General features: G+C 37.1%; 1 protein-coding gene and 1 long non-coding RNA gene across 3 annotated transcripts in view; one reads left to right on the top strand and one right to left on the bottom strand.

Moving 5' to 3' along the window:
- LOC117330505 (tubulin-specific chaperone D-like) overlaps nt 1-18613 on the top strand; it is a 73940-nt gene extending 55327 nt beyond the window's left edge. The window contains exon 37 of one of the 2 annotated variants that reach the window (XM_033888865.1): nt 18064-18613. The gene's annotated coding sequence lies outside the window, so the exon portion shown is untranslated. Of the gene's footprint in view, nt 1-18059 lie in introns of both variants that reach the window. The other variant, XM_033888855.1, reaches the window with a different exon arrangement.
- Nucleotides 4714-6594, bottom strand: LOC117330516. The gene is made up of 2 exons (XR_004533356.1): nt 5407-6594; nt 4714-4791 (listed from the first exon to the last, which is right to left on the bottom strand). It is a non-coding gene; the product is annotated as an uncharacterized LOC117330516 (long non-coding RNA).
- Nucleotides 18614-27412: the final 8799 nt, after the last annotated feature.

Genomic DNA, 27412 nt, shown 5'->3' with positions numbered 1-27412 from the left:
ATTTTGGAAGCGGTTTAAAAGCCATGTTTATTGTGGAAGCTGTGAAGTGATGGGTGTGGGGACCTGTGGTACTACCAAGTATTCAAAGGATGTTATTCTTTGTGACTTCTTATAAACCACCCTATATCACCTTTAAATCGCATGATAGGTTGCAGGTTAAGGTAGTAGACTTGTTGCAGGGAAACATGCTCATTAATATAGTATATAAAGTGCAGTTGTCAGATGTTGCAGACTTTCAATATAAACGAATTATACATGTTGTTGGTGTAGCTGAACTTCAGGCTTCGATGTCGATACATCTACTTCCAGTTTTAAGTACATGGTGTGTCACCATAATGTAACTTTCTTTTTTCAATACCATTAATCTGTGAACTAACATCGGTTCAGTGGTTTTTAATTTTCATATTACAGCTCTATAGTTACAAACCTTATGCTGGAATTGTTTGAAAACCTCATTTTGTGATTGATCAGTCAGTCGTACATGGTTTAATCTCCGGAATTAATTATGGTATCCGACATGTGCCCAATTGAAATTCATCTTTTGTCAGCTGATATTGATTTCTGAGAATACAGACCTTCAAAAGATTAAAATAAAATACATGCATATTAAATTTTTGCTTGTCACTCTCTTCACCGTCCGTGATCAATGCCTGAATGGAGAACATATGTAACAGGGCATGATAGAACTAAAAGAGTTAAATTGTGTTTGGTCAATTGGACAGTTGGTGTCTTGTTGTTAAATCAGTGTAGACATCAAACGAGATGTACAGACAATAAATCTTGATGAAATCTGTCTATAGTATGGTAATTACTAGTTAATTATAATCAGTTATACTGGTTTACCGCCTACATTAATCCACCTATTGCTAGGTTTTGCCTTGCCAACTAATTATATAATTTAGTGTTCTGTTGATGTGATCTATAGATTTGATCTATATAAAGGTGGCCGAGTGGCACAGTGGTAACACACTTACCTAGGTGGCAGGGGTTTGATTCCCCAATCAGATCTGAAAATTAAGGTATAGAGTTGTGCACCTGCCTAGTCATTTGGGTTTTCTCAAGGTATACTCTGGTTTCCCTTCACAGTAAGTACACCGCACATGCTTCCATTGATGCATATTGCATGGTACAGTACTCTAAAATCAGTAGTACTACCCAGTTGTGAATATAAGAATTTTAATGGTAATTTCACAGGTAATAACACTGGTAATCAGTCATCAGTGGAAATTCACTAGTTACACCACTGGTAAACATTGGGATTCCATTGTTTTGCAGTCGTTTTTCCATTTGAATTCCAGTGGTAAATTTTTAGGTCACCTGAGAAAATGTCCCAGTTAACATATATATTGCAATCACCTTTTGTCTTACATCCTGCCTCGTCCGTCGTGTCATAAACAATTTACATTTTCGACAGCAAAATTAAGCACTGAACCAAATTCAATGAAATTTGGCAGGAAGCTTCAATGACCAAAGGTCAAACAAAATTGTGAATTATATGGTCCCCACACCCAGGAACCTGGGGGCGGGCCAAAAAGGGCTAAACTGACTCAAATTTCAAAAATCGATCTTCTTCTCAACTCCCAGATATGGTAGAATCAAATACTCTTCATAGATAGAAAGGTCTTAAGGTCCTTTACCTTTACTATGGGGTCTCACATTTGCCTCTTGGGAAGGGCTAAAGTTTACTTTAGTTTATATGGGGAAATCACATTTTGACTATCATTTGGGGTTTTTTTTCAATTGGAATTCATTCTAACTTGGTTAACATTATCAGCATGGAATGACAGTTTGATGGTATGCACATGTTGGCCCTGACTGACCCCATGGGCTTATGGGCAGGGCCAAAATGGGGCAAATTTAAAACACAGGTGACCAATAAGCTAGGCCAAGGGGCCTCTTGTTTCCATTGCAATTACAGTGCTATATTTTGCTGGAATTCCAATGGAATATCACTGAAATTACCAATAGAAATTCCAATGGTTTAACCAGTGGTTCATAGGAAATCCAGCAAAATTTACCTCTGCAGGAATTCCATATTAATACCACTGGAAAACAATGGAATTCCATTGAAATTTTCTATTGGGTGTTAACAAGAGTGATAATATAATTGATGTAATTTGTTGTGCAGTTGTTGTGAAATAAATCAAGTTTACATTTTACATTTAAAAAATCTATATACAAACACATGATTGAAAATATCTATCCAACATTACATTATGCATTCTTTCAAAGGATCAAAGTTCAGCCTCAAGAATGCAACATACCTTCATGCTCAGATTCATTGCTTCAAAATTATAAGGTTCTGTAGTAAATGTAGGAAAATAGCTTCTTGCATAGTTAAATTTTTACTCAGATGAGTTTTCATGAAATCACATCATTTAAGTTTAAAATATCATTTTGCTAAAAACGAAAATTATAGATCATATGCTTCTTTTGTCAGTAGACTGAAAAAGCAACAAAGTTCTGATTACATTGTAAACAAATTTTAATTGAAGATCATACTGAAATATGTTGAGAAATTTGGTCATTCTTCTGTAATCAATAAAGCTTTTAGTAGATCAAATAACAAGCTTGTTAGGCTACCACTAGACTATTATGTCATATCAATAATGGCACTATGCACTAGGGACATTTAATTGTAGCTTTAAAAAATCAATTAACGATGAGTTTGATGTGTAGCTTTTTGTGCTGTTTCACCTTCCAGTCACCTATCTTGTTGATAGCCTACACACCTTACTTTAGTAAGCGTAGGGGCCAGAATGTAAGAATTTAAATGATGAAATCTGTAAGATTGTTTAGTTGTATAAACTATATATTCTAAAGAGGGTCCCCCAATCCCAATATGTTACTTTGATATATACCGTTAAGGATGCTTCCTGACAAATTTGGCATCTTTAGATAACAAGATATAGTTATCTATATATAATAGATATATAACTGACACAACTTTAACATTGTAAGTACCCTACAGGTGAAAACAGGGGGGGGGGGGGGGGGGGGGGGGGGGAGATAGTTGATGGAGGTGCTAAAATGCAAAAAATTTACTGGAAACCAAAATGCTGATACCAGTTATAGTATACCTACAATAAATAAATGGTAATCCAACACTCCTAATGAAGTTTTTTACGGTAGTGTCCTCGGATGGGTCGGTTTATAGGATTCTATAGAGTTTCTTAACAAGAACATCTTACATGTACCAAAGGTCTGGTGCTGAAAATGTGCACCCAATAAAAAAAGCACTGAAGAGAGATGTTAAGGATTTAATATAGGATACTACATGATAGGACCCCATCATACAAAGTAGCCTCATTTACAGACATGTGGCTGTCTAGGTTTCTACAAACAAAACATCTTTAAATATTATCTGTACTTAGCTTTAAAGTGTTGGTAGATGTATTTTATGATCAAGGTATTGGTATATGAGGCTATGATGTCTAATCAGGATAAAGCGCCCATGTTTAGGTTAAAGTTACACTTATTAACTCATTTCTTTCATGCTTTGGTTCTGTGCTAACGCTAGAGATCTTGCATATCTCACCACAGTTTAGAGTTGGATTTTTTGTACTGTATAAACATCTGCAAATTTATAGGCTAATATACAAATGTTTAATCTTCAAAATCACGTAAAAAAGTAAACTATGTTGTCTGACTTTCAAGATTGAGGAGGAATTCAGTTTTTTAACTTGTTTTGTATTCTGAAATTTGAATATCTCTCATTAGCTTACCTTGTCTAAAGGACCAAGGTTAGCTTTTGTCATACTGCATATCTCTCATTAGCTTACCTTGTCTAAAGGACCAAGGTTAGCTTTTGTCATACTGCATATCTCTCATTAGCTTACCTTGTCTAAAGGACCAAGGTTATAGCCTATGTCATACTGCATATCTCTCATTAGCTTACCTTGTCTAAAGGACCAAGGTTAGCCTATGTCATATGTGATGCCTCACAGTCATCCATCCATCTGTCAACAATTTAACAAAAACAACAGCCAAAAGGGAGCAATTGGCTATATTGCTATAAGCAACTTCCCCAAACAGAAATGGCAAGCTTGCGATTCACTATTATTGCAAGCTTGCCGCAAGCTTAATCTGCGAGCTAGGAATTGGAACCTTGCAGCAAGCTAGTATTTGAAACCTCGCGGCAAGCTTGCGGCGAGCTAGTTTCTGCAAGCTTGCGGCGAGCTTGTTTCTGCAAGCTTGCGGCGAGCTTGTTTCTGCAAGCTTGCGGCGAGCTAGTTTCTGCAAGCTTGGGGCGAGCTTGTTTCTGCAAGCTTGCGGCGAGCTTGTTTATGCAAGCTTGCGGCGAGCTAGTTTCTGCAAGCTTGCGGTGAGCCACTTTATGCAAGCTTGCCGCAAGCTAAATAGTCTAGCTCTGAGGTAAAAATAAATTTAATGCAGCAAAAATAAAGCAAAAACATCAAATTAATGTAAAAGTCTGTATTTCTATCATTCAGAGCAGTGCGGTATGCTGTTACAATAAAACACCTTATAGATACAAACTTTATATACAAACATCTACATTTTATTCCATATTCTTTTAAACTAAATCATTAGTGCACACTTACATAACAATACCTCAAAGGTTATTTAATTTCTAGTTCATGAATGTTTTTCTTATCATTGTTAATCTCTGTTGTCACTGCAATAATGGCTTATAGTTTTTGTTGGCATTCGGTAGAATATTCATCATATGTTGATAATACCAGTTTTTTTTTCAGTACAGTTACAATATCTTTTAACTCTTCCTGTCATTTCCGTCCACTTCAGAGCTCACTGTATCTTTTTGCATTTGTGCTACAAAAAAATAAAACAAAGCAATATTACATAGAATATTGATCAATTGATGTTATTCTTTGTAAGCCAAAACAACTATATTAGATATTTGAAGACATCTTTAAATGTCAACAACTAAATCTGGCTTAATTACAATTTTTCTAATGTGACCACTCTAGATATTTCATGATAGAGAATCAAATATGTGACCTTCCAAGTTTAGGCATATATATCACAAGTTGACTATCCATAGAGTAAAATTTTGTATGATGCCTATAGATCTAGAAGTGCTGTCTTATAAACAGAAGCATGGTTAGCTTTATATACAGGTTTTATTGTCAGTTTGTCTTAAAACTATTTTTGTGCATTAATTGCAACATATCTAAAACACAAGAAATGAATGTAAAAATACACATTTCTCATATATAATGTTCAACTTTCCTAGGCTTTTCTGTTGTAAAAGATAAAATATACAAGAAGTTTTTGTTTTTGTTAGATGTGCTAGTGTTATAGCTCTGTATTTTTTTTCACCCCAAATTTCCAAAGATTATAGAATAATGTTTATTTTAGATCAGTAAATTATTCTTATATCAATTGAAACATTATCTGTATGTTATCATAAATCTCACCACTCACCATTTATTGTTGACCCTTGGAAATCTTCATCTGGATCACTTCACTGAGTCCATCTTCTGTTTGTTTATGTAACTTATTTACAGAACTTTCAACATGCAGATGTAGATAGGTTGCACATATCCTTACCATGTCCAGAATGACAGAAGTTGATTCTATTTCCAGAAGTGATTGATAGGACAATTTATACTGATTCACAGAGATGCAAAATGTCCACATGCAGCCACAGGAAACTCAATTCAAAGTGGGGACCTTGTTTTACATTGGTCAATCTTAAGTTGGGGCACAGGAAAGGTTTTTCATTCATACAGACTTAATAAAAATGAAGATTTGTGAGTTCAACAGATGCTTTTTAAAATACTATAAAATTGCATTGAAGTTACTTTTACAATATTGTTTCATTTTATGTATTTATTACTGAAATAAATCATCAAATAAGTCACAATACAGTCAGTTAGAAATTAACCTTATACCCCAGGGTTGGCCCCATGGTGTCTGGAGTCTGACTGGCATGGACTTCCTGTACTCATCAGCTTGAATTGGTATCATATTACCTTGGTCAAGCTGAGCCAGTCTACTGATAACATATGCTCTCCTTTTGTTTGTTTACACATATTGGTGTTGGAAAGGTTTTTGATAATAAGGCTTCAACATATATTTTGCTGAAATTTGCACTGATGGAAATTCAATTCACATAATTTGCAGGTTACCCTTAGAATGAATATCACTCCTAGAAACAACTGATTATACTAACAAAAATATATCATAATATATTCACTGATAACTTTAATAAAGAGGATTTTATAAATACATGTGTAAAATATATAAATGAAGCAATACTTTAAGCATTATTATAAATTGGTTGGATATCTAAATTTGAAAAGATATGAATGTCATGATTATTATTGAAGTTTTACAAACATGAATTGCAATTTAAACAGTAATGATTGATTACTAAAATCATCATTCAATTTTGATTCAAAAAGAGGTGTTTTTACTCTGAAGAAACTCATATTCACCTTTAGATAATCTGATATGAAATACTAAAAGTTACAGATTTCGAAATAGAAAATCCATGCTGCTGTGACTTAGAAGATTTTCACATCTCACAAGTAACATATCAGAGTAGAAAAGTTTCTAAGTCCACAACATGCAGAATATTGTAAAGGACTGAAGGCTTGCAAGCTTGCAAAAAGAGAACCCTCCTGCAAGCTTGCAGAATGACTCGCAAACTTGCAGAAGGGCTTGCAAGCTTGCAGATGAACTCGCAAGCTTGCAGAAGGACTCGCAAGCTTGCAGAAGTACTCGCAAGCTTGCAACCATGATCTTGCGAGCTTGCAGAAGGACTTGCAAGCTTGCAGAAGGACTCGCAAGCTTGCAGAAGTACTCGCAAGCTTGCAGAAGGACTCGCAAGCTTGCAACCATGATCTTGCGAGCTTGCGGATAGCTTAAGTTTTAGGACTTGCCTGCCTGCAAGCTTGCGCAAGCTTCTTACTAGCTTGCATATAGCTTGCGAAGAGTAAAATAAGCTTGCCGCAAGCTTACTGCAAGCAAGTATTTTTGTTTGGGTCCTCTCTGGAACTAAACAATGGATATCACTCTATTTGACTGGTATCATCCCTAGGTAGGGAGGATTAAAAAAAGTACAAATGGTTAGGCTGACCTCTCTTGCAGTAATCTTCCATGGCCAAAGGTCAACCAGAATTGTGAATAACCTGGTATAGAGCATGATTTAATGTTTAACTGCCATTGGAAATACATGTATTATAAACTTGGTTAGAATTATCAGTATGGGATGGTAGTTTGATGGCATGCACATGTTGGCCCTGACCAGTCCAAAGGGGTCATGGGGGCACCTTAAAGGGTCCAATTGACTGAAATATTTCATTACTCAAATGAGCGTTAAGTCCCATGGGCCTCTTGTTTCAATCCAAGTTTCCCTACCAACCTGTCAAATACCTCCATGAAATTCAGTGTGTGTGTATACCCAAAAGCAAGTCTAATTAAAAGTCCTTTCCTCCTTGTAACGGGTACATTTATGCTAAATTAAAAACAGTTAATTATCATGATGGAACTGCTCAAAATAAAAATAGCTCATAATTAAGTCTCAAAGTTTTATTGTTTAATTAAATGCATTTACACAGTGTTGATGAAACAAAAATGTTCTTTATTCTGATTCAGTATGTACATATATATATATATTGGCTGGCAGTTACCAGTCAAAGTGAGATGGCTATATGTACAATCATGCTAGTGGTGGCAGAATAAATCATTAATATATTTTAAAATTCCTTTAGGTTTTATAGCAGTTCTGACTTAAAATTTCAAAACTGAAGTACCATCATATTTAAGAAAGTATTCCCTAATCAATGAAAATATTTCACAAATTATAGTTGATTATATAAATATATACCAGTTCAAAGTTATAATCAAAGTAAATTATTTCTAATAGCTAACACTTGAAGGCATCTGTCAAATAATTTGCATCCAAGGGTTTTAGGATTCACTGGAAAGGATACAACATTAGCTTGCCTAAGGTTCTGTGGAGGTTAACTAGGCCAACATGCATGCTGACATATGCTCTGTTTACACAATGCTATGTCAGATCTTATCTCGCTCTGTCAGAGATGATTTATTTGACAAGTTCTGTAGAACATTGATTAATTTAAAACCGCATGTAAATTCTTTCACATTCTAGTTTGTCTTTATTATCAGTATAAGTGGAGATATTACAGTTTTCTTGCCATGAATTTCATTTTAAAGTTTTAAGTTTGTCTTAATAAACCATAAAATTAAGCCATCTTGGCCACCACAGGATTCCATTATAATTGGTATTGGTCCACTAGGAGGAGGATGCGGGAAAATACAATATGAACATGAAACCAAAATTGTGAGCCTGTGAATTTTACTTGTTGATGTGAAGATTACAGCTTAGTTAGAAGTTATGTAATGTTGTGTGCCTGATGCATTTAAATCAAATAGCTTTAACATTGCGTTTTCTGGTTTCAATTTGCAGTATCATAATGCTGTACAAAGCCTAGCACACTAGCTGAACCTCCTAACAGAAGCACCTTGCAGCACTATACACAACAAACTTGGTTATATTTTATGGTTCTGAGTTATTGTTTTCTTAAAATACTCCCAATTTTTGTCTTTTTCTGCAGACATTGCAAACAAAAAAACATGTGTAGCTTTGTTAGACGGCATGGTCTTTCACTTTAAAAAAGATATATATCAGCTTTTTATATAACATGTTTTACTTGTCATCAGTATATAACAATGCCTTTATGCTCATCAAAATATTGTATAAATAAGAACAAAAATGGAAATATAAAAGAAAAATAACAGTTCATCTGTTAGTTCTGATACATGAGACAGGAAAATCTCCAATAACCATTAGAGTTGGTCACATGGATTAAAATATACACATATCCAATTGTCTTTCTGACTCGTAACCCAAAATAGGTGGTACTTAATAAGGTGAATTGAGAAATTTGAAAAGAAAAGAAAAAAAGAAAAACTTTTTCATACAATTTTTTGTTACACAATAATTTATGAGAAATGTAATTAAAGTTTATTATCAATATAGATTTGTCTTGAACAGATACAGGTAACATACTATTAATCATCATTTTAATATATAATTTTCCGAGTAATCTACCCTCCCACATTCCAGTATCCATCATTGAGAATGATGATATTCCTGACTTCCCTTCAAAATGTCCACACTTGGCCCTAACATCACGGAAGAGTCCCTTTAGAATGTCCACACTTGGCCCTAACATCACTGAGGAATCCCTTCAGAATGTCCACACTCGGCCCTAACATCACCGAGGAGTCCCTACAGAATGTCCACACTCGGCCCTAACATCACTGAGGAGTCCCTTCAGAATGTCCACCACACTCAGCCCTAACATCACCGAGGAATCCCTTCAGAATGTCCACACTTGGCCCTAACATCACTGAGGAGTCCCTACAGAATGTCCACACTTGGCCCTAACATCACTGAGGAGTCCCTACAGAATGTCCACACTTGGCCCTAACATCACCGAGGAGTCCCTACAGAATGTCCACACTTGGCCCTAACATCACTGAGGAGTCCCTTCAGAATGTCCACACTTGGCCCTGACATCACCGAGGAGTCCCTACAGAATGTCCACACTTGGCCCTAACATCACTGAGGAATCCCTTCAGAATGTCCACACTTGGCCCTAACATCACTGAGGAGTCCCTTTAGAATGTCCACACTCGGCCCTAACATCACTGAGGAGTCCCTTCAGAATGTCCACACTCGGCCCTAACATCACTGAGGAGTCCCTTCAGAATGTCCACACTTGGCCCTAACATCACCGAGGAATCCCTTCAGAATGTCCACACTTGGCCCTAACATCACCGAGGAATCCCTTCAGAATGTCCACACTTGGCCCTAACATCACCGAGGAATCCCTTCAGAATGTCCACACTTGGCCCTAACATCACCGAGGAGTCCCTTCAGAATGTCCACACTCGGCCCTAACATCACCGAGGAGTCCCTTCAGAATGTCCACACTTGGCCCTAACATCACTGAGGAGTCCCTTTAGAATGTCCACACTCGGCCCTAACATCACCGAGGAATCCCTACAGAATGTCCACACTCGGCCCTAACATCACTGAGGAGTCCCTTTAGAATGTCCACACTTGGCCCTAACATCACTGAGGAGTCCCTTCAGAATGTCCACACTTGGCCCTAACATCACTGAGGAGTCCCTTCAGAATGTCCACACTTGGCCCTAACATCACTGAGGGGTCCCTTCAGAATGTCCACACTCGGCCCTAACATCACCGAGGAATCCCTTCAGAATGTCCACACTTGGCCCTAACATCACTGAGGAGTCCCTTCAGAATGTCCACACTTGGCCCTAACATCACAGAGGAGTCCCTTCAGAATGTCCACACTCGGCCCTAACATCACTGAGGAATCCCTTCAGAATGTCCACACTTGGCCCTAACATCACTGAGGAGTCCCTTCAGAATGTCCACACTCGGCCCTAACATCACGGAAGAGTCCCTTTAGAATGTCCACACTTGGCCCTAACATCACTGAGGAGTCCCTTTAGAATGTCCACACTTGGCCCTGACATCACTGAGGAGTCCCTTCAGAATGTCCACACTTGGCCCTAACATCACTGAGGAGTCCCTTCAGAATGTCCACACTTGGCCCTAACATCACTGAGGAATCCCTTTAGAATGTCCACACTTGGCCCTAACATCACTGAGGAGTCCCTTTAGAATGTCCACACTTGGCCCTAACATCACTGAGGAGTCCCTTCAGAATCTCCACACTCGGCCCTAACATCACTGAGGAGTCCCTTCAGAATCTCCACACTTGGCCCTAACATCACTGAGGAGTCCCTTCAGAATGTCCACACTCGGCCCTAACATCACTGAGGAGTCCCTTCAGAATGTCCACCACACTCGGCCCTAACATCACTGAGGAGTCCCTTCAGAATGTCCACACTCGGCCCTAACATCACTGAGGAGTCCCTTCAGAATGTCCACCACACTCGGCCCTAACATCACTGAGGAGTCCCTTCAGAATGTCCACACTTGGCCCTAACATCACTGAGGAGTCCCTACAGAATGTCCACACTCGGCCCTAACATCACTGAGGAGTCCCTTTAGAATGTCCACACTTGGCCCTAACATCACTGAGGAGTCCCTTCAGAATGTCCACACTCGGCCCTAACATCACCGAGGAATCCCTTCAGAATGTCCACACTCGGCCCTAACATCACTGAGGAGTCCCTTTAGAATGTCCACACTCGGCCCTAACATCACTGAGGAGTCCCTTTAGAATGTCCACACTCGGCCCTAACATCACCGAGGAGTCCCTTCAGAATGTCCACACTTGGCCCTAACATCACCGAGGAGTCCCTTCAGAATGTCCACACTCGGCCCTAACATCACTGAGGAGTCCCTTCAGAATGTCCACACTCGGCCCTAACATCACCGAGGAGTCCCTTCAGAATGTCCACACTTGGCCCTAACATCACCGAGGAATCCCTTCAGAATGTCCACACTTGGCCCTAACATCACTGAGGAGTCCCTTCAGAACGTCCACACTTGGTCCTAACATCACCGAGGAGTCCCTTTAGAATGTCCACACTTGGCCCTAACATCACAGAGGAGTCCCTTCAGAACGTCCACACTTGGCCCTAACATCACTGAGGAGTCCCTTTAGAATGTCCACACTTGGCCCTAACATCACCGAGGAGTCCCTTCAGAATGTCCACACTCGGCCCTAACATCACTGAGGAGTCCCTTCAGAATGTCCACACTCGGCCCTAACATCACTGAGGAGTCCCTTCAGAATGTCCACACTCGGCCCTAACATCACTGAGGAGTCCCTTCAGAATGTCCACACTCGGCCCTAACATCACTGAGGAGTCCCTTTAGAATGTCCACACTCGGCCCTAGAACATCACCGAGGAGGCCCTTCAGAATGTCCACACTTGGCCCTAACATCACAGAGGAGTCCCTTCAGAATGTCCACACTCGGCCCTAACATCACTGAGGAGTCCCTTCAGAATGTCCACACTTGGCCCTAACATCACTGATGAGTCCCTTCAGAATGTCCACACTTGGCCCTAACATCACTGAGGAGTCCCTTCAGAATGTCCACACTTGGCCCTAACATCACCAAGGAGTCCCTTCAGAATGTCCACACTCGGCCCTAACATCACTGAGGAGTCCCTTTAGAATGTCCACACTCGGCCCTAACATCACTGAGGAGTCCCTTCAGAATGTCCACACTTGGCCCTAACATCACTGAGGAGTCCCTTCAGAATGTCCACACTTGGCCCAAACATCACCAAGGAGTCCCTTCAGAATGTCCACACTTGGCCCTAACATCACTGAGGAGTCCCTTTAGAATGTCCACACTTGGCCCTAACATCACTGAGGAATCCCTTCAGAATGTCCACACTTGGCCCTAACATCACTGAGGAGTCCCTTCAGAATGTCCACACTTGGCCCTAACATCACCGAGGAATCCCTTCAGAATGTCCACACTTGGCCCTAACATCACTGAGGAGTCCCTTCAGAATGTCCACACTTGGCCCTAACATCACCGAGGAATCCCTTCAGAATGTCCACACTTGGCCCTAACATCACTGAGGAGTCCCTTCAGAATGTCCACACTTGACCCAAACATCACTGAAGAGTCTGAGAAACAGCTGTTTTCTGTAATTCATTAGTCAGTATACAATGTATATCATTGCTAAATTCATATTCAATTGTTTTGTCTTGATGCATTCCTATTAAATGAGACTCTCCCATAGGACATGCATAATTATAGAGGTAACATAAACAAAAGTAAATGTAAAGTGTTATTTTATTACCACCATAAGTGTGCCATATATCATGATGTCCAATATTTCTGTCTGACTGTCATCTACATATTTAGTTTTGAATCAGAAAGGATTCTACATTGAGATTTACTTGAGATTGAAATTACTTAATAAATCAACCAGTCTTTGACAGGAATATTACATATTAAAATATATATGGAAAGAAATAGGAGCTTAATTGATTGGACATAAGGAAAAGAAAGGAGAGGTATATAAGGGGTAGGAGGTATATAAAGGATTGACATAAGGAAAAGAAAGGAGTGAGGCATATTAGGGGTAGGAGGTATATAAAGGATGGACATGAGGAAAAGAAAGGAGTGAGGTATATAAGGGGTAGGAGGTATATAAAGGATGGACATGAGGAAAAGAAAGGAGTGAGGCATATTAGGGGTAGGAGGTATATAAAGGATGGACATGAGGAAAAGAAAGGAGTGAGGCATATTAGGGGTAGGAAGTATATAAATCATGGACATGAGGAAAAGAAAGGAGTGAGGTATATAAGGGGAAGGAGGTATATAAAGGATGGACATAAGAAAAAGAAAGGAGTGAGGTATATACGGGGGTTAGGAGGTATATAAAGGATGGACATAAGGAAAAAAAGGAGAGAAGTGTATTAGGGGTAGGAGGTATATAAAGGATAGACATAAGAAAAAGAAAGGAGAGAGTTATATAAGGGGAAGGAGGTATATAAAGGACGGACATAAGAAAAAGAAAGGAGTGAGGTATATACGGGGGTTAGGAGGTATATAAAGGATGGACATAAGGAAAAAAAGGAGAGAAGTATATTAGGGGTAGGAGGTATATAAAGGATAGACATAAGAAAAAGAAAGGAGAGAGGTATATAAGGGATAGGAGGTATATAAAGGATGGACATGAGGAAAAGAAAGGAGTGAGGCATATAAGGGGTAGGAGGTATATAAAGGATGGACATCAGGAAAAGAAAGGAGAGGCATATTAGTGGTAGGAGGTATATAAAGGATGGACATAAGAAAAAGAAAGGAGAGGCATTTAAGGGGTAATAGGTATACAAATGAGGTACATAAGAAAAAGAAAGGAGAGAGGTATATTAGGGGTTGAATGTATATAAAGGATGGGCCTAAAAAAAGAAAGGAGTGAGGTATATAAGGGATAGGAGGTATATAAAGGAAGAACATAAGAGAGAAAAAATGAGAGATGGCAAACAAGGAGTAGGAAGTATATAAAGGATGGACATAAGAAAAAGAAAGGATAAGAAAAAGAAAGAAGATAGGTATATTAGGGGTAAGAGGTTTATAAAGGATGGCCATAAGAAAAAGAAAGGAGTGAGGTATATAAGGGGTAGGAGGTATATAAAGGATGGACATAAGAAAAAGAAAGGAGAGAGGTATATAAGGGGTAGGAGGTATATAAAGGATAGGCATGAGGAAAAGAAAGGAGAGAGTTATATAAGGGGTAGGAGGTATATAAAGCATGGACATGAGGAAAAGAAAGGAGTGATGTATATTAGGGGTAGGAGGTATATAAAGGATGGACATGAGGAAAAAAAGGAGTGAGGCATATTAGGTGTTGGAGGTTTATAAAAGATAGACATAAGAGAGAGAAAAGGAGAGGAGGCAAATAAAGAGAAGGAGGTATATAAGGGATGGACAGAAGAAAAAGAAAGGAGTGAGGTATATAAGGGGTAGGAGGTATATAAAAGATGGACATAAGAAAAAGAAAGGAGTGAGGCATATTAGGGGTAATAGGTATATAAAGGATGGACAGAAGAAAAAGAAAGGAGTGAGGTATATCAGGGGTAATAGGTATATAAAGGAGGGGGTATGGAGGTGAAAAACAGTGGAAGAAGGAAAGAGGATTTGAGAAGGAAAAAGGATAAACAATGATTGAGATGACAGGTTAAAGGAAGGAAGAAATGAGTTAAGGGTTTGAATGAGTATAGGCAGGGATGGGATTAGTAATTGATGTTTGGAGAAGGAACAGAGAAGCTCTTGGAAATAACAATAGATTAAACGATAGGAAAAGGGTGGAAGAAAAACAGATAAGGAAGAAGTATCAGAGAGCCTGCTTGACGAGAAAATGAGGTGTGATGGAGGAGGAAAAGATAAAACAGAAAGTGAGGGGATGATTTTTTTTCTAGTTTAATAACTTTAAAATGCAGCATGTAACAGAGATAAGAACTGCATGCAAGTGATTGGGGAAGGAATGGAATTTTATGTGCTTTTAATTTGAATACAGCCAGTAATTGTCATGTTAGAAATGTCTGCATGCGTGAGTGTATGCGTTGTTGTGGGAGCAATAAAAACATGCATTCTATGCATAGTGTCGTCTGCTCACGGAGATCACTAGACTGATAGGATCTGTGTGTCATAGATCACAGAACTCTAGCCATTTCTCTTCTTCTAGTCAGATGTTATTAGAATGTACAAGATACATGATGTAACTTATACACTCCCTTCCCTACATGATGCGATCCGCCTGTTAGCACCATAGTTTAATACTGTCACAATCTGTTTAGTCTCGTGGTACCTCTCATCGCATGTGTAGATCAACATAAATTGATTTTTTATTTTGTTAGGGCAGAAAAAGGGTGAGTCATATGTCGTCGAAATTACTTTAATTGATTTGATTAATGAAATTTTAGGTAGATTGGGTAGTGTATGGGTTACATGTCATAAACATGTTATATTTGTCTAGTACAGGTGGAAACATGGTGGTAAGGTTTCTCCGGTGATCGGAATACCTATTTGACCGAGTAAAGAAATGGAATATCAACAAATTTCATGAATAAAAGCAATACCAAAGTTCATGCATACTAAAGGGGGTATATGATTTATGATTGAGGTAAGATGAAAACCCAAGGTATTTTTTTAATCAAGATCTATGTTAACTATACAGAGTATATAGTGAATGTCATTGTCAGTTTTAATGAAGAGTTTTAGTGACAAAACGATGTCTATTGAACGATAGTTTATTCGGCTATGGGTAAGACTACGAGAGGTGCAGGGAGGAAAGTAAAATTATTACAACCATAAAAGACTATTGTGATTTCCACGGATAAAGATACTGCTCGACCGTAGTTAGAGTGTGAAGATAACTCACGCATTAAAAATCTTTAGTGAATCGTGATTCAAATGGTCAAAAGTACGCCTCGGCAATTGCAAAGCGAGGTGTTGAAATTAATTCAGATATTGAAAGGCTGCAATGCATTAGGAAATGCATGGTAAAAGCTAAATCAAACTGATTATATATATATAGTTATTCAACAAAAATAAACATTTTCCATGTTCTCACTTAATATTCCATACCTGTCATTGACTCCAACGTATACTAAGAGGTGTGGAAGACAAATCTATCTGCAAGTGTGGTGTAGCAAAACGTTTTGTTGTTTTTTTTCTGGTGTAGAAAAACAAGAAATCGAGAGTCAAACGTTTAACGGCGTCAGTAAGAATGCTCTTGTAATTAATATATGTTACAGTTTGTGGGCTTTTTCTATGGGTTTATGACAGCCAGGCATTTGAGATGAAAGTGATCTGTGTTTATGCATGCCAGACAAAATCCTTGGGATGACATACGGAATCTTTGTGAAGCTGTTAAGACCCTTTTTGCGGTGATACCAAGTCTGATCTTAACAGCTTAATTGTATGAGTGAGGAAGGATGTTTAGAGATAGTTTGAATTTCCTCCTGTTTTATTGAGCAAATTCTTTTCCATTTCGCTTTGGCTTTAAAGTGTGTATCATGTTGGGGAATGTTCTGCTGTATCTGTTAGTATTCCTATTTCATTGGAAATTAAACACATCACATTACAAAGTTATCAGGGTCATTTGATACAAGTTCAACTTCTAAATACAAGTATGCTAAAATTGTGAAGAATTTCTATATTAATTCAAGTAAGACGTATATATTTGTATCATCGAGTGTGTCAGAAAATTAATCCGCTTTATGATTCCATGACTACACAAGTATTTGTTATATTGACCGGAGTCAAGAAAATATGAGGTCATTCAGTGTAAACAGGCTTCTTATTTTATTTAGTTTCAGAACATTTTTATCAGATTACTAAGGACTTCTGACTCAAGTTAACTTTCTATTTCCAGTTAATATATGTTTCATTATTGAGAGTCCTACGGTTTTATCGTAATTGTATAAACACATATCTTGTTTCCATTTGCCTTACATTTTACTGTTTTATCAGAGAAAAAACCTGTTCAACATGTTCCCAGGCCTCTCTGACACAAATTGATTGTTGAAGCTTCTGTAACTTTGTAAATATTTACAAAGATGGCTGAGGAGACGTCACTTTGTGTGGTTCTGTTTTGTTTTAGCCATATGTGTTTCATGTGTCGACACTGTTTACTCGACTCCTGTTTGTAGAAGAGCTGGCCTTACTCGACTCCTGTTTGTAGAAGAGCTGGCCTTACCTTCAGTCAAACACATATGGGCACTTAACATTGGCCCAGATGTTTTCTACTGATTGTAAAGCAAGCCTTAATGAACTGCAAATAATTGAGAAAACAGTTGTAGTATCTGCACAAAGGGCGGTCCTCTCTCAGCATGAGAGCGTGATTAGGGTGTCTGTGCATTTGAGGTTGCAATAAATCCAAATCTTAATTGGGTCATCTGTTCGTTTACCACTGCATTTTTTTCTGTAATATGACTTTATTGTGCTTGCGGTGGATAAAACCATATTTTTAATAGAGGAGACATTTTGCCTGGCTATTATAGTTTAGATATTTCTATGATTAAAGAGTAGTATAAGACTTTGGTATCAATGATATATTAGGTTGTCTGTGACTAACGATATATAAATTATGTTAGTATAGGGACTGTGTATATACTGTGACGGCGTTATTACGAAAACGTAAATGCTTGAAATCAGGTGCCCTGCTGGAATTAATGTTTTATCTGGCAATAGTCTATCATTGATAAGCATTTGAGCTGGAAACACTGTGAGAAGAGAAAGAGTCCTGAAGTTTAGAGTTGGTGTGAGAACGGATCATGTTTGCTGGAATACTGTCCTTTAGGTCCCTATAGCTAGCGGTGATTATTATTTCACTCGCACACAGAATTTTGGCTGTACTAAATCACGTAGAAACATTGAACACTTCTTGTTAATGTAGTTTCAAAAACGGTGTCCTCCAAAGCCTCCCAAGTGGTAAAGAGCTACCTCAACTATATGTATATCCTGATACTAACAGCTGACTAGCCAGTTGATACGTGCAAGATTGATAAATTGTTAGTCATCCTCAAAACAAAATCATTTTATAAGCTTCTTTTTGTTTTCTTTCAGGTGTGTGAACAACTCGTCAAGATATAGCCAATATACCGAGGTTGAAGAAGTCAAATAGATCAAATAAATCAATATGGATGATATGGCGACGTAATGGCATTGATGGCTTAATGTGCCTGGAATACATAAATATATAAAAGACTCAGTGTCAGTAGGATTGTTAGTGCTTTTATACAATAAGTCACGGTTTCAGCCAGTAGAGTTATACGTGCTTTTATACAATTAGACACGGTTTCAGCCAGTAGAGTTATACGTGCTTTTATACAACAAGAGACGACTTCGGTCAATAAGAGTTGTTTTTGTTCTGAATGTGAGTATACAGGAATATATACAATATAAGACTCTCTAAGTCAGTGCTTTTTGTTTTGGAGTAGATATCAGACATTATTTTATATTCTTAACTCTGTCTTACTGAACAATGTGATATTTGGACACTAATTATTGCTTTCATGTGCGTACTTAAATACTTGTAAAGTATGATGCTGATGTAAATCCAACATTTTTATTGACATGTATTATTGCTAGATATCTATAATAAAATCATGAAATCCAGACACAGTTTTGTGTTAGTACTGTCGGAGTTTGTCTTCAGTTGTTTTTCTCATTGCTTCTGATCATGTGTAAATAAAGTGACTACCAGCAAAGATAATCACTTCAACACTTCACTGATCCATATCTTTGCATTGTTAGTACTTCATTTTTCCCTGCAGGGGTATATCAATCGAATCCAAAATGTGTGTGCATGGGATGACCAATACAGATTTAACTACAGACCAACTAAAGCATTGGTAGTATTTCTACTAAAGTCAACTGATGCTTTAAAATTAGGACCGAATTGGGATTTCCAATTGAATTCTAAATTACTAAACAAATGGGGCCATTAGAAGCTTTCCGAAAGGTCATCTCCATTTTGTATATGAAGAAATGTCGTCAACCCAGGCAAAACCAAAAGAACACATTTTTAGCTCGCCGGGACGACATTATGGAGAGATACATGTATTGTTTTACTCCCGGCGTCGTCTGTTGAACACATTTTTAGCTCGCCGGGACGAAATTATGGAGAGATACATGTATTGTTATACTCCCGGCGTCGTCTGTTGACAGCTAAAGTTTTCAAAGCAGTGTTGTCTCAATTCGAATGATGATACCGCTTATATATTTGACGTGTATGTTCCTGGCGACAAGATATTTCCATTGGTACTACATTTGCGGACCTGCATATGTTGACCTACTCAAGACTTTTCTTTAGAAAACTAATTCCGAATTTCAACCCACTCGGCGAGCTATGTTGTCTTTTGACAACTCTCGTTCCTGTTGTGACAAAGGAAGAATAGGTCTAAATGGTAACTAACTGATTAAGACAGAACAACAAAAACAGAATGCTGACAATAATGAAACCGTAATCCTAACTAAAAACTGATAAAGCGAGGGCAAAATGGCAACGAAAATATAGACTTGCATCTACCTAGGAGTCCATTGAAAGCAGTGCAAGGAGAACTAGACCAGGTGTTCCGGAAGGTCAACCTCTTCTACTTTGTCAACGACACCCGCCAACAAATCTAGGTCCGGATTTCGTCATATTCTCAAAATTAGAACTACGGTATCAACTAGTATCGAACAAGTCTGATTTCAAGTCGCACAAGAAAACAACTTCCAAGTGAGAGATGTCGACCATAACAATTTCCGATACTCCACATCAATCTTCATCTCTCGAAACTTGGCGTTATTAATTTTCCGCCAGCAGTCGACATCTGTCACGGAAATCGTGATGATGGGAAATTCCTTGAATACCAAGTGAAGTTTGACATGTTAACACCTTAGGTAGGGGAAGCGGGGATGTTACTATCTAGAAATGGAAATTCACCAATTGGGAAATTGAAATTACAAAGCTTATCATTCAGCTTAGATGTAAACTAGCTGTCCTTGCTTGTTACTTTGTGAGGAAAGATCGAGGCAAGCGTTTGATGCTGAAGAGTCTGGTGTCCTTGATTTCAAGTTCTATATCGTATATCTGATCGACATGCTCAATAAAGTGTTTTTGTTATTTCAAGATGACACATCGTTTACATATCAATTTTGAATTGAATGGCTTTTCAAGGTCTCCGTTACCTATTCTGATTATTTCTTCAATAAAATCAGCCGAATATGAAAACAAAAACAAGTCAGCCAAGAGAGGGCCACAGTTTGTTCCCATGGGTATGTCGGTATTCTTTTGGAAGATATAATCTCCAAACACAGCAAAGATGATGAGATCAAACTGATTTGTAATAATGTTTCAGTAATAAGTGTAATCCATTGTCATTACCCCCACTTCTCGTTTTATGAACGTTATCTGGATGTGATTTACATGGTAGTTTTCTCCGACGACGTGAACGATTCTTGACCTTCCGCCATATGTCTTAATATTGTTCACATTGTGCAACTCCTTTGATCGTTTTTGTGTTAGAATTACGTCCTGAGGGGATTCCGACAATACGTAGTACATATGCCAGCAGAGACAAATCCAATAAGGTGAGGAAGGCGTTACGGTGATGCACATTTTCAGTCACCTTATGTGACTCGCCACAGGGATTATCTTGCCTAATCTATACAGGTATATATTACTGAATTTGTACAGGCTAAAAGTGTGATGAATTTAACATAAGGTTTGTAAAGACACTTAATTATCTCGAATTGATTTCTTCTATCCATTGTCCTGGCGTCCTCAAAACATCTGTTACATTTATTGACATCATTATTTTAACATGTTTTATCAAAGTCCGGTCAATACGACATCTGTTATTGTAACCGACCGATTAATGACTCTTGATCATGAACTACTGACGGAAAAATTATGTGTCGAGAGATGTAGGTTGATACAGACCATGAGAAAGTGTTATAGTCGATAGCATGATACATTGTATCATTATTCATTCGTTGACTGGTGGTGGGGGGGGGGGGGGGGGGGGGGGGGTACAATGTCCACACTGGTGCCTCATTCTTTGAAAGCTTTTCATCACAAACTTAACACACTAATCACGGACTATGATATTTCGGACAAGTTTCAGTTTCAGGGTTGTTGGATTAAGGTCATCGTTACTATTAAAACACCGTTGCTAGTTGCTATCATTGTCAGCAATCTAGATGTTATTTTTATCAAGCTTCATGCAATTGAAAAGGACCATAATATCTTGAACGAGTTCGAGTTTCAGGGTTGTAAGTTCAAGGTCACCACTACTACTTTTTTTTAATCACTGTCATTTTATTTAATTCCTCTGTCATAAGACTAACGTTACAATTTCGTATATTATTGCATTATAGTCAGTTACAAGCTAGTTGTATATATTTCCTTTTCCCAAATAAACACCAAAGGTCATCTTATTTAAGAAACATTACAGAGTAATGGCTAGCCGGAGCAAATAGGGACATGTAATGATTTAGCAATACTAAGTATGCTTGTTGATATGTCCAGTACATTTGAGATTTTGAATCCGGGTTTGACTTGGATTTGTATGGTTGGTGTTGTCGGTAAAGCTGAGGACGCTTACTCTTCTGGACCACATGGTTTTAGGAAACTTCATGCAAATGTATATATTTTGACCTCGTTTAGTCGATTTTGTGTTTGAATTATGGTTTCGTGATCACGTTAGTATTCTTTGTTAGTCTTGACATCAGTCGGAAATCACCGACCATCTACCATAACTGCCCGGTCAAACGTCTTTTCACTCGTAAAATTATTATCTCTTTGGCGATGTGTGCTACTTAACATCTCTACTCTGTTATTGCTAAAACTGCTACATGTAGAACTTGCGAAAATTCAAACTGGGGTTTCAAGATGGCGGCCTATCGGGCATCAGACTGACACCAAAAGAAACGATTAGTAAGCCTCGTCTCTGAATCATATCTGACAAGTTTCAACTTAATCGCACATAGAACTCGAGAAAATTGAAATCAAAATGTGTTTGCAAGATGTTATCAAGACAACATCTCCCAAACTGTAAAAAGAGAAAGAGAATTAATGACGTATGTATGTGTGTAGTTGTGAATTAAATATTATAATATTATGAGCGAATGGCGAATGGGTCTTCAGCGTGAAGACAGTTTCTTTAGATTTAAATTAATTAAAAGCCTGATCATGCAAATTGATAATTTTACACGTAGCGTATGCATACCTTATGCCTATGTACATATGTAAGCTATTACTTTCCTTTATCTATCAAACTAATCAGACGTTTCGTAGTTAGTTGCTCTCTAAAAATTATGTCGGTAAATCGTGCAATGTTCACTTTAATTCGAGCAATAATTCCAAGATACTATATGATATTTTATTTGCTGTGTAATTTATTTTATCGCGGTTCTCATTAAGAGTGAAACCACGAAATTTAATTAATGTAATGACTGTAATGAATTAATAATAAAAAAAACGCCACCAGAACGTAAAAAGTTTCATTTTATATAAAGATAAAATCGTGACAGTAAAAAAAAAACTAGGAATTTACGACTTCAACATTAACGCACACGGAAAGTTTGTGTTTAGGAGGTGGATGGTTTGATCACCTGGCTGCGTCATATTCCTCTAGCTGTCTCGTTAAACTTTGAGATACAACCTTGCTGTGTACTCATTACACAATACATTGTATCTCGTGATTATATTAAAAGTTTCAGTAAGAAAAATCAACAACTTTTATATTTACAATATCGACATACAATGAGAATGTCACTAAGGCGTAGCCCAGTCACCCCATCCCGTCATTATCTTTCTCTTGTTTGATTTTCAACACTTTAAAAGAAACATACGAAATCCACTTTTTAAGAACTTGAAGTACTTCCTTATTTACTTATTTCTTTATATACATTTGTGTATATAAATATATGCTTTATCCTTCGAACAACTTTTTGTAAACATTCTTAGCCTTTTTTCTCTCATCACTCACAAATCTATCCTTAGGATAAATACTCTCTCCGCTGATAGAAAGGATTGCACGTAATCGAAATGTAAATACTACAATTGACATTTGTGTGGTCTGCATCTGATCTGAATGTCATTGTTTTATAAACAGTGTTGTCGAAAAACCACACATTCGGATCTGTCTAGCACACTAGACAGCGGTAACTATGTCCTAACCTTTGATACACACAATAAGCCGTTAACTGTCCATTGTGTAATACAGAGGAAATATTACAATGTCAAAAACCAAGAGTGAAGATATATTATCTTAAAATGGATATAGAAAAACAATGACAGGGACCGAGATGTCATCACGCCAGTGACAAAGAACCACACAAACAATCAGAGTTATGCATCTGCTTGACACAGCAAATAATCGGGCTCTCGAAACTCTTTAAAAAGTGGAACCATAATAAAATGTCGCATCGACACGATATCATAATATGCAACTAATCAAAATTTAAAATTTTAATAGCATTAAGAGTACGATTATGCTTTAAAACAGCACAAAATACAGTGGCTTTTAAGTGTTCGCCTCTGAACATCAGGCATTAAAAAGTTCGCCTCTTAAGAACAGGCATTGAACCATTATTTTATATTGTTTACACTATAAAAGACACAAATAAAATTCAACAAGTTCAATGCCAGTGTACATGTAGAACATCAACACTCCCTTTAGTAATAATGGACGCACTAACACTGTCGTATGACCTCGTTGTAATGTTTATCCTGATGTTCGTTCGATTCCTGAATTGACTTTCGCGTTGTTATAATGCAGTAACATTTTCCTGAATTCCTGATGGTGTCGTTCCCTTTTTGTTTCTGGTCGTGGTTCATGTTATTGTCTTAACTTTACCTGTGATTGTGGTTCATGTTATTGTCTTAACTTTACCGGTGTTTGTGGTTCCTATTATTGTCTTAACTTTACCTGTGTTTGTGGTTCATGTTATTGTCTTAACTTCACCTGTGTTTGTGGTTCATGCTATTATCTTAACTTTACCTGTTTGTGGTTCATGTTATTGTCTTAACTTTACCTGTATTTGTGGTTCATGTTATTATCTTAATTTTACCTGTGTTTGTGGTTCCTATTATTGCTTTAACTTTACCTGTATTTGTGGTTCCTATTATTGTCTTAACTTTACCTGTGTTTGTGGTTCATGTTATTGTCTTAACTTCACCTGTGTTTGTGGTTCATGCTATTATCTTAACTTTACCTGTTTGTGGTTCATGTTATTGTCTTAATTTTACCTGTGTTTGTGGTTCCTATTATTGTCTTAACTTTACCTGTGTTTGTGGTTCATGTTATTGTCTTAACTTCACCTGTGTTTGTGGTTCATGCTATTATCTTAACTTTACCTGTATTTGTGGTTCATGTTATTGTCTTAATTTTACCTGTGTTTGTGGTTCCTATTATTGTCTTAACTTTACCTGTGTTTGTGGTTCCTATTATTGTCTTAACTTTACCTGTGTTTGTGGTTCATGTTATTGTCTTAACTTCACCTGTGTTTGTGGTTCATGCTATTATCTTAACTTTACCTGATTGTGGTTCATGTTATTGTCTTAACTTTACCTGTATTTGTGGTTCATGTTATTGTCTTAACTTTACCTGTGTTTGTGGTTCATGTTATTGTCTTAACTTTACCTGTGTTTGTGGTTCATGTTATTGTCTTAACGTTACCTGTGTTTGTGGTTCCTATTATTGTCTTAACTTTACCTGTGTTTGTGGTTCATGTTATTGTCTTAACGTTACCTGTGTTTGTGGTTCATGTTATTGTCTTAATTTTACCTATGATTGTGGTTCATGTTATTGTCTTAACTTTACCTGTGTTTGTGGTTCATGTTATGGTCTTAACTTTACCTGTGTTTGTGGTTCATGCTATTGTCTTAACTTTACATGTGTTTGTGGTTCATGCTATTGTCTTAACTTTACATGTGTTTGTGGTTCATGCTATTGTCTTAACTTTACCTGTTTGTGGTTCATGTTATTATCTTAATTTTACCTGTGTTTGTGGTTCATGTTATAATCTTAACTTTACCTGTGTTTGTGGTTCATGTTGTTGTCTTAACTTCACCTGTGTTTGTAGTTCATGCTATTATCTTAACTTTACCTGATTGTGGTTCATGTTATTGTCTTAATTTTACCTGTGATTGTGGTTCATGTTATTGTCTTAACTTTACGTGTTTGTGGTTCATGTTATTGTCTTAACTGTACCTGTTTGTGGTTCATGTTATTATCTTAATTTTACCTGTGTTTGTGGTTCATGTTATTGTCTTAACTTCACCTGTGTTTGTGGTTCATGCTATTATCTTAACTTTACCTGTTTGTGGTTCATGTTATAATCTTAACTTTACCTGTGATTGTGGTTCATGTTATTGTCTTAACTTTACCTGTTTGTGGTTCATGCTATTATCTTAATTTTACCTGTGATTGTGGTTCATGCTATTGTCTTAACTTTACCTGTTTGTGGTTCATGCTATTATCTTAATTTTACCTGTGTTTGTGGTTCATGTTATAATCTTAACTTTACCTGTGATTGTGGTTCATGTTATTGTCTTAACTGTACCTGTTTGTGGTTCATGTTATTATCTTAATTTTACCTGTGTTTGTGGTTCATGTTATTGTCTTAACTGTACCTGTTTGTGGTTCATGTTATTATCTTAATTTTACCGGTGTTTGTGGTTCCTATTATTATCTTAACTTTACCTGTTTGTGGTTCCTATTATTGTCTTAATTTTACCTGTGTTTGTGGTTCATGTTATTGTCGTAACTTTTCTTTACTTTTTGAAGTTTTGTTTCGAAGACTTCCTTGCTTGGATAGTCAGATTTCATATAATGGCGCCGTTGCGATAACTTCCTCTGTATAATATCAAGTGTACGTGATTGTTTTGCCATACTAAGTAAGTGTTTCTAGGACAGGTAATCGTGTATTTAAGCCCATACGGATGTGTGAGACATTTACCACAGTAACTGTCAGTCCACACCTGACGGCTGTATCAATTATAACGCACGATTTACTGGTGATTTAGTAATGTTTCACGTCAAGTCGATCACCAAAAACACAACTTTTAAAACCTGATATGGATGTGTCTCATGTTGAACTTTATCTTCCCATGGAAATCTCTGGGACATTCTATAGTTAAACTAACTACAATGTTTCGAAATCAAACAACATCATGTACTCTTCCAGTGAATGAATTTAAAACAAACATTCTAAGCTCATGTACGGCGTGGGCTTATGTATATAGAGGGGAACAAACAATCATAAAGAACATAAAATGTTGATATTATTTTTCCATTCGCTTTCATTATTTCAGCACTGGGCCAGTTTTGAAGTTTTGACTCAATAATATCCGTCGTGGTTTAATTATGTCACCATACGATGACACTACTCACCAAGGACACACCACACCTGGTGGAGTAAACACATGTTTGTTCATTGTTTTCTGTCCGTATAACGACAACAGAGTGAAACCTTAATTCCAAGTCACGAGGAGAACTATAAATAAACGATATATTTATGCAGATATCTGAATCATACATATGGTTACAAACTTAAGGACACGTCGATTACAATTTTAAATATATGCCATTTTCATAATTCAAGCTGAAACTGTAAGTCAAATGTTGCCGAACTATTACATTAATATTCCTTTGAAAGACAAATACATTTTTTGTATTTCTAAAATGGTTAGATACCTTATATATAGATTACATTCTTCATAACAAGTATATGCAACAGTCTTTAACTAATTATGCTATTCATTTGAAATGCCCCATGGAAGTATTATATTTATATCTCAGAATAACTCCGTATGAAAATAATGTGTTATTCCACATCGTATGTCTAAATACATTAGGTTACATTCAATATACCGATATATGTTAAGGTGCTAAAACATCTTCTGCTTCTTCTAACATAGTGTGTACAACAACAAAATCTATGACACAAGTACCTCAATATCAGCCACCTCTTGTCCAGTGATAAGATTTAGTACGCTAATCACGGTCACCTATCTTATTAACGACATAAATTGCCAAAAATCGTGTTTCTATTTCAAGTATCAAGATTGCACTGCGCATGGAATTAATCACATAAGATGGCTTTTCACTCGAATTAGGCACATGTTACGATTTATCATGTCAATTGGTTTCTGGTAAAACCTACAGAACTGAGATTAATGATTCAAGATTAATTAAAACTTTTATAAATTAAAGTGAATTCACTGTAGTGTGACAAGAGAAGAAGGCATGAGGGGGTGATTTACATGTATGTATGGGATGTTAATTTGGTATCTTTATTAGCTTCATAGAATTGAACTCGGCACAGCATGTAACGCATGAATTGTTATTATGTGAGTAAGTATAAAAACAAATAAAATCTATTTTTATTTTAATATATAAACGCTGAGTAATGATATTATTTTG

The sequence above is a fragment of the Pecten maximus genome, chromosome 1, assembly GCF_902652985.1.
Source record: "Pecten maximus chromosome 1, xPecMax1.1, whole genome shotgun sequence".
Classification (NCBI taxonomy): Eukaryota; Metazoa; Mollusca; class Bivalvia; order Pectinida; family Pectinidae; genus Pecten; species Pecten maximus.
The sequence above is the reverse complement of the archived record's forward strand: the minus strand, read 5'-3'. Positions and strand labels throughout refer to the sequence as shown.